The 8,697-nt window shown below is 48.3% G+C and overlaps 1 non-coding gene across 1 annotated transcript; it reads left to right on the top strand.

The window, feature by feature from the left end:
* The first annotated feature begins 8,183 nt into the window (after positions 1-8,183).
* On the top strand, positions 8,184-8,257 carry TRNAL-CAA (transfer RNA leucine (anticodon CAA)). Its single transcript has one exon. It is a non-coding gene; the product is annotated as a tRNA-Leu (tRNA).
* Positions 8,258-8,697: the final 440 nt, after the last annotated feature.

Here is an 8,697-nt window from a genome sequence, read left to right as displayed (position 1 = left end):
CTTCGTTTAACTAGCCATTAGCCTTGACGCTGAGTGCTATCACAACACACTCCTTGTTGACTTCAGTGTTGCAAGATATTGGCGGAAAAGTGAAATTCAACTTTGGAATGACGCCCGGTTGTCACCTAAGGCTACCAACTTGAATAACGTTGTGAGTGTTACAGCCCTCACGCCCTAAAATTTGCCCACTACCGAATGCGGTAGTGACCACCGCTTAACGAATATATTACCAACAGTGATCTCTCTCTCCTCTTGTGCCGTCTGATAAGTGGCATATTCTTTTTCTTTTGGCCAAAATTGTTGTTTTAAGCCGCCAGTATGCGGAAATATAAATCGAGAATATGCGGAGAAATGTTCAGCGAGTTAGTATTAGAATATGCCCGGTTGACGCAGCGCTCACGCGTGTGACAAACTTTTAATCGGAGGGTCACGGAGGGTCAAATATTCTTACTTGTTTCCTGCAAAACAGAGACGCCCTATGAGCAGCAACCTAAATTTACTATACCCTTGCTAAGAAAACTTCCAATAATGGCTTTTTTTCTCAGTCCAAAGCCTGCAGAAGTAAACAAAAACACTGTAGCTGAGGAAAGCTGTTTCTTTCAGTCGAGGGTCACAATCATGTTGAAAACATTTAGCTCAGAATATTGCTTGGGCACATAGTTTTTATTTATTTAACATATACTGCAGACATAACATGCCCAAGCAGGAGGGGTGAGTACAATAAAGATACTATGCATATAAAACAAATAGTTTGCATCACTTAATAGTGCAAGCAAAACACATTTGAGCAAATCGCTGATAAAAAGAGTGGGTGATAAAGACAGCTAGTTAATTTTAAGCGTCCAGTCTGATATCATGCATAGGAGATATGAGAGTTTCTACGTGTTCGCGCAAATCCAAGGGATATGTTAAGATCGTTTGTATGGCGGGAGACTCTTTAGGCGTTTTTACATAAGGTAGATTTCAGGATGAACATCGCTAATACGTTGTCGAAAAAGCCATATCTTTGCCTAAAAAATCGTATTGTTAAAAATACTTACTCTTCCTTGTAACACCCAATATACAGTTTGCCAAGCACCGCCCAAAGGGTTATAAATATTTCTTGGCCACGGATTTTATAAAGTACGTGAATGTGAGCATATGCATTTCGCGGGGACTGGACGCTCCCCTTATCACGTGCGGCGAATGTAACGTCGACAATTAGAAATCACAGTGGTTGCCAGAGTTCATGCGCGAACTACTCGGGGCCGCAGTTGTTAACAACCCACTTCAAGCTACTACCAGAAGTGCACATTGCATTGAATTACATCTTTGCACAACACATCAATGTAACCAGCATGAACTATGTGTCTTGCATCAGTTACACATTTCCGTTACTCGCTGTCCTGCGCGACAACAGCGAGTACATGCGTGAAGTTTCCTCAAAAAACCGTACTTTGTTTACGACTAAAAAAATAGGTAAGCACGCATCCATACCTACAGCGGTATCACTAATCTGACCACTTTTGAAAATACAGTCTGAAAGTAGTTGTCTGTGCGAAGGCAGAATTCCGATGGTTAAACGCCGCACAAGATCTCCGATATTTGTGATTTTGAGATATTTTCGGATTTGTGCCAAGTAAAAGAAGCAAATAAAAATAAATCCAAATAAATATCCGCGACAAATATTCGAAGCCGCAACAGCGCGAACAGATCAGCTTCGCCAGCCACTGCGCGAGAGCACTAAGCTATCGCTGCAGTTTTTTTTTGTTCAGTGCATGTAAATCAATCCCCCTGAGCGAACATTCTTTGCGTATGAATGTCCTGTTCGGCAGATAGACACATATTCTCAAGTCTTTGTCTACTGCACTCCACCTATATATCAAAATTGCAGGAGTCGTACACATGCGTCAAAAACCCGCTACAATTCAGGAGGTCGGCCCTGCATATCATAAACCCACCGAACCAAGGCGCACACTTCGGTGAAGGGAGACTAAGACGAACGAGATGGTTCTGCATATGGATGCAAGTTAAAAAGTCCAATCAGCATTAAGAAATAGCAGGGAATCCCAGAGTCTTGCAGCCGAACACGCCTCGTGTTAAACTGCAACACACTATCGCGCTGTGCACTGCACATCGTCTTCTTCATCAACATGCATCTGCGGTGCGAAGATACAGGAAGAGAATTCTCCCTCTTCATCGTCATTGTTATTGTTAATAAAAGTCGGCTTTCGCACCTTCAAAAAATTTAGGCAAAAATTCTGTATCATACCACTTTCTTTAGTGCATTCGCTATCTCTTTGATATCGGTGGCAGTGCGGTCCCTCAGATCTATTTTGTCAGGCTTGTGATCATAGGTGCGGGAAAAAATATGCCATAATTTTCAGGTTAAAGACGTCCGAGCTTTTCACGCAGTATTGTTTTAAGCTTTCAAGTAGTTTTCTGACAAGGGTTGACTTAAGGAAAGAGGACAAAATACGAAAGAATTGGCATTTAAAATGTAGTAGAGTTGACGGTTACTTGAAGTTAAGCTTTACAGTCTGATTTGGTAAATTTTCAAGCTAAAACGAAATGGTACATATATATATATATATATATATATATATATATATATACCAAATGGTATATATATATATATATATATATATATATATATATATATATATATATATATATATATATATATATATATATATATATATATATATATTGTGAGGCAGAAGAACGCACCAGCAAATTCACCTTTTTACTTCAGGTAGGCCGAAGCAGCAGCTACCGACTAGTCACAGCTTAGCAACACTTCGTCTTCTTCGCACGACCCGATGACCGATGATGATTACGCTGAGATGAAGATGAAGGTCACTCACAGTGCTTACAACATTCCCCCTCCCGAACGAAAGCGACCATCCTGGTCGCAAATTAAATCTTAAGGTCGGCGGTTAAAGGGTTTCAAGCGCGACACGTGCACAATCTCGGTGCCGCGACACCGACGATCGCGAACAGGCGATGCAGGTGTGATGAGATAGTTTACAGGGGAAGTTTGTTCCAGAACCGTGTACGGGCCAAGAAAACGGCTCAGAAACTTTTCACACAGGCCGGGGATGCGAGTAGGTGTCCAGAGTAGCACTTCGTCTCCAGGGCGGAAAGACACTGAGCGATGAGTCGCATCATACGTGCTTTTCCTGGAAGCTTGAGTGGCTTCAGTTTGAAGGCGGGCACGATCACGGCAGTGGGCGATACGAGACACGAACTGTTCGTGGGAAGGCGCGGCAGACGGAGTAGAAGCTGTGAAGAAAGATGCTTCGAGGGAGAAGGTAGGATGGCGGGCATAAACAAGAAAAAACGGAGAGTAGGTGGTGGTTCGTTGAACGGCAGTGTTGTAGGCGAAGGTTACAAAGGGGAGTAAAGAGTCCCAGTTGTTGTGCTGAGGGTGAATGTAGGTGGATAGCATATCAGAAAGGGTGCGATGAAAGCGTTCTGTGAGGCCATTGGTCTGAGGGTGGTAAGGAGATGTAGTTTTATGCACCGTGCCTGAAGCATGAAGCACTGCGGCGAGGACGGTGGAGAGGAACGACTTGCCACGATCGCTAAGGAGGAGGCGAGGGGCGCCGTGGCGAAGAAGTATGGTGTGGAGGAAGAAGTTGGCGATTTCGGAAGCGGAGCCGGAAGGAAGTGCTGCGGTTTCAGCGTATCGGGTGAGGTGGTCAACGGCAGTAACGACCCAGCGGTTGCCAGCTGGAGTCAAGGGCAGGGGTCCATACAAGTCGATTCCGACGACTTCGAAAGGTGTGGAAGGACATGGGAGAGGTTGCAAGAGACCGGCAGGAGGCGACGTAGACCGCTTGCGTCGTTGACAAGGGATGCAAGACGCTACGTATTTTAATACTGAGGTTGAAAGGCCAGGCCAGAAGAAACGACGTTTGATGCGGTCATAGGTTTTGTGGTACCCAAGGTGACCTGCGGTGGGGTCGTCGTGGAAGGCTTGTAGAACTTGAGGACGCAGGGAAGAAGGAATTACGGGAACCCATGTGTGGCCCAGTGGGCTGTAGTTGTGCCAAAATAATGTGCCATCCTGTAACTTGAAATTTTTGAGCCGACGACGGAGACGGGCATTTGGAGGTCTAAGAACACCGCTGAGACTATCAATCAGCTTTTGACAGTAAGGGTCAGCACTCTGGTGGTGAGCAAGATTGCAGTGTATATCTGGCATGGGAGCAATAGAGGCGGCGCTCAAAGACTGCATAACTGTAGGGTTTAAATGGCTTGACTCCGTTGGGACAGGAGAGGAATGCGAGGACATGGGTTGCGACGGCAAAGCAATAGGGCAACGAGAGAGAGCGTCGGCGTCCTTGTGCTTCTTGCCCGATTTGTAAGTGACAGTAAAGTCGTACTCTTGAAGGCGGAGGATCCACCGCCCGAGACGACCGGACAGATTTTTCAAAGTGGATAACCAGCATAGGGCGTGGTGGTCAGTGACGACTGTGAAGTGACGGCCGTACAGGTAAGGACGAAACTTCTGAACAGCCCAGACGACGGCGAGACATTCTTGTTCGGTAATAGTGTAGTTTTGTTCCGCAGAAGTCAGAGTTCGGCTCGCATAGGCAACAACATTTTCTGTAGAAGTGTGTTGGCGTTGCAGAAGGACAGCGCCAATGCCATGGCTACTGGCGTCGGTGTGCAAAATTGTCGGTGCTTTATCATCAAAATGGCAGAGGACGGGACCCGAAGTCAGAGCACGCTTCAGAGTTTCAAATGCTTCTTCGCAAGCAGGAGACCAGATGAAAGGCGTGTCGTTGTGAAGAAGCGCATGTAAAGGTGAGGCAATAGAGGCGAAATTGCGGATGAATCTGCGGAAGTATGATGCCAAGCCGAGGAAACTGCGGAGATCTTTGACCCGAGTTGGACGGGGAAAGTGCAGCGCAGCAGCGATTTTTTCAGGGTCAGGCTTAATTCCTTCGCTGCTTACGAGATGGCCAAGAACTTTAATGGATTTTGATGCAAAACGGCATTTCTTCGTGTTTAGCTGTAGGCCAGCGCTGGAAAGTGCTGTCAAAACTTCATCGAGACGAGTAAGGTGATCAGGAAATGACGAAGAAAAAATGACGATGTCATCTAAGTAACAGAGACATGTTTTCCATTTGAGGCCGCGGAGAACTGTGTCAATCATACGCTCGAATGTAGCAGGAGCGTTGCAGAGTCCAAAAGGCATTACATTGAATTCGTATAAACCGTCCGGTGTTGCAAAGGCGGTCTTCTCTTTATCATCTTCATTCATGGGGATCTGCCAGTAGCCTGATCTTAAGTCAAGGCTGGAGAAAAATTGGGCACCTTGCAAACAATCGAGGGCGTCGTCAATTCGAGGGAGGGGATACACATCCTTACGAGTTATTCTGTTTAGAGCACGGTAATCTACACAAAAACGAACCGAACCGTCTTTTTTTTGCACTAGCACAACAGGCGATGACCAGGAACTAGACGATGGGCGTATGATGTTGCGTGCAAGCATGTCAGCAACATTTTCCTGAATAACTTTGCGCTCGGTTGGAGAAACACGATAAGGCCGGCGTTTAACTATGCTTGATCCGTCGGTGAGTATGCGATGCGTTGCTGCAGCGGTTTGACCCAGTGTGCCGGAATTGACGTCGAACGAGTCTGCGTGCTTGTTCAATACAGCGAGCAATGCGTCTGTCTGGTCTGTTGTCAGGTCGGTGCTGATCGTGTGGCGAAGTGCTGCACTGAGCGAGGCAGGGGATGAATCAGAGCGATCGGAGGTGGAAATGGGAAGAAGTGTGACAGGCTGGGCGGAAGCAATTGATGCAACAGTAGAGTCGCGTCGCAGAAGAATGGGCTCTGATGTGGTGTTGAATGCGGCGAGAAGAGAAGAACCGCTGGAGAAGCGAAGAAGGGACACGATGATGATAATACCTCTTGACAGGAGACGAGGGCTGGGTGTAATCAGGACGTCGCCATCGGTGACGGCGTCAGAAGTCACAGATAGAATATCTTCGTTGCCCGGATAGAGGACGTGATCGGCAAGCATAACTACACGGGAAGAAAGTGGTTCTCTATCGGCAAGAATGTTGCATTCAGTGACTTCAATAGTGGGAGGGGAACACGTAATGACTGCTGAGGCGTTTTGGAGGAAATCCCAGCCGAAGATGAGTTGATGGACACAGGAGGATAGGACAGCAAACTCAATGAAGTGCAAGATGCCATCAATGGTGACTCGGGCTGTACACGCTCCACAAGGGTTAATATTCTGTCCATTTGCAGCACGTAAAGGAGGACCGGTATAAGGTGTGCGCACTTTTCGCAGTTTTAAACACAAGTCAAGTTTCATAATAGAAATAGCGGCGCCGGTATCAATTAAAGCTTCCAGTTCATGTCCCTCAAGGAATACAGTCAACATGTTTGATGGGAGCAGAGGAGGAATTGGAGCGACGACAGGCGGTGCAGTTTTACCTCCGGAAACTGCACAGGTTAGTTTTCCGTTTGGCGGGCAGAAGCTGAAGATGGAGGGCGAAGGGGCGACGAAGTCCGGCGAAAGGGTGACGGGGAGCGACGACGCGATGGCCGTGCTGTCCTAGACCGGTCAGGAGAAGTCGACGGGGAGGAAGAGGGACGGAGGTCATTATCGGTGTAGTACTGGCGAGGAGGAAGCTGGTAGGCGTCGTCACGTCGAACGTACCCATAGCTCGCACGCTCATCTCGCAGTCGTCGGCGACAAACGCGTGTTACATGGCCGCGGATTCCGCAGTAGAAACATACTGGACGAGGTGGGAGAGGCCGCCAATTACCATACACCGGTGGTCGCGGGGACAGGGCGGCGAGGCTGGGTGGGACGGGCGCGTGATGAACAGGAGGACAAGAAGGAGGAGCCGCAGTGACTTCAGCATACGTCGGAACGTAGGGAGGGGCTGGTGGTTCTGTAGCCATGGGACGATTGAGTGAAGTAAGCTCCTCCTTGATAATGCCACGCAACCCAGTAGATTGAGCAGGTGGGCGTGAGAAGGCAGGAACCGACGAAATATCATTGTGGAGCTCTTCCCGTATTATAGATCGTATGATGGTGCGCAGATCAGTTTCGGGAATTTGGCTCGGATCCCAGGTGTTGTTGAGGCGGCGCGACTGTAGATAGTCAAGTCGCTGGCAAGTGGCACGAATGTCTGCCACCGTGACGGGATTTTGGGCAGCTAGAGCTGCGTAGGCAAAAGAGCCAATTCCTTTTAAAATATGTCCGACACGTTCAGCCTCGACCATGCCATTGTTAACTCGCCGGCAAAGGGCGAGTACGTCCTCAATGTATGATGTGTATGTCTCTCCTGGAAGCTGCACACGGGTCTCTAGCTTCTTTTGAAAAGAGGTCGGACCAGCACCAACAGTTCCAAATATCTGGCGGATCTGTGTCGTGAATTGAGGCCAGTCAGGAATGGCGTCCTCATGGTTGAGGAACCACGTCTTAGCCACGTCACTCAGGTAGAATGAGACGTTGAGTAGCTTCATAGAAGCGTCCCAACCGTTAAAAGCGCTCACCCGATCGTACTGCTGTAGCCAGTCTTCGACGTCGTCACCGCGGAGACCGGCGAAAACCGGAGGGTCGCGCTGACGTGAGGTAACTGACCAAGTTGGGTGGGTCAAATGGTGCTGAGCAAGTGCACCTTGGGATGTCAGTGGTGCAGAGGTGGCATGGGCAGCCGTGGGATGCCCATCGGTAGCTACAGGCGCCGGAACGGTGAGAGCAGGGGGATGTGACTGCGCCATGGCGGTTGATGTGCCGCCAAGAACACGACCGGAACGGAGCTCCAGGGGGTGCCGCGTTGAGGACGCTGGGATCAGGAGTCACCTCCACCACTTGTGAGGCAGAAGAACGCACCAGCAAATTCACCTTTTTACTTCAGGTAGGCCGAAGCAGCAGCTACCGACTAGTCACAGCTTAGCAACACTTCGTCTTCTTCGCACGACCCGATGACCGATGATGATTACGCTGAGATGAAGATGAAGGTCACTCACAGTGCTTACAATATATATATATAGCACGTCCTGTTATACCGCGAGCTTGACGTGGAACGTCATCTAACAGCTCGCGGTATTACAGGACGTGCTACGTCCGCCGCTATGGTCATGGGTGGCGCTGGTGAACACTCTCAAGGTTCGCGTACACCAAATAAAATTAAATACCCACGAGAGCAGCAGATTGGACAGCCGTCGCCGTAGCTCAGTTGGTAAGAGCACCGGACGCAATATTCGGAGGTCGTGGGTTCGGATCCCACCGGCGGCATGGTTGTTTTTTCTGCTGCTTTATAAGCAATTTTCTTTAAGCGGTTTATTAATCTAAGTAATATTATCCCACTGATAAGCACAACACATTTAAAAAAAACATTCCCCAATGCACCTTGGTTTCGGTGACTGTTGGCTCCCTTCATAAGTTTGTCAAACGGGCCCCTCATTTACTTTCCCTCTTCTGCTAATATATATATATATATATATATATGTTTAGTTAAGCTCACGGCGCCGCTGATTCGGCCTTGGCTCAGGCTGCCGAAGTGGTTCCAGATGACGGAAGCTCCGGCCCTGTCTGCATTTTATTCTGTTTATTTGTTTACTCTTTATGGTCAGGGCACGCGAGTGCACGCGTCTTTAACTTTTGTGTGTAGGGCGATCCCGCCACTGTCTGCTCCTGTGCACCTTACACGCCGCCGCTCTGTTGCCTTGATGGGT

This window comes from Amblyomma americanum, chromosome 4 (assembly GCF_052857255.1).
Source record: "Amblyomma americanum isolate KBUSLIRL-KWMA chromosome 4, ASM5285725v1, whole genome shotgun sequence".
Lineage (NCBI taxonomy): Eukaryota > Metazoa > Arthropoda > Arachnida > Ixodida > Ixodidae > Amblyomma > Amblyomma americanum.
Note: the sequence above shows the minus strand (reverse complement) of the source record. Positions and strands in the feature narration are given on the sequence as shown.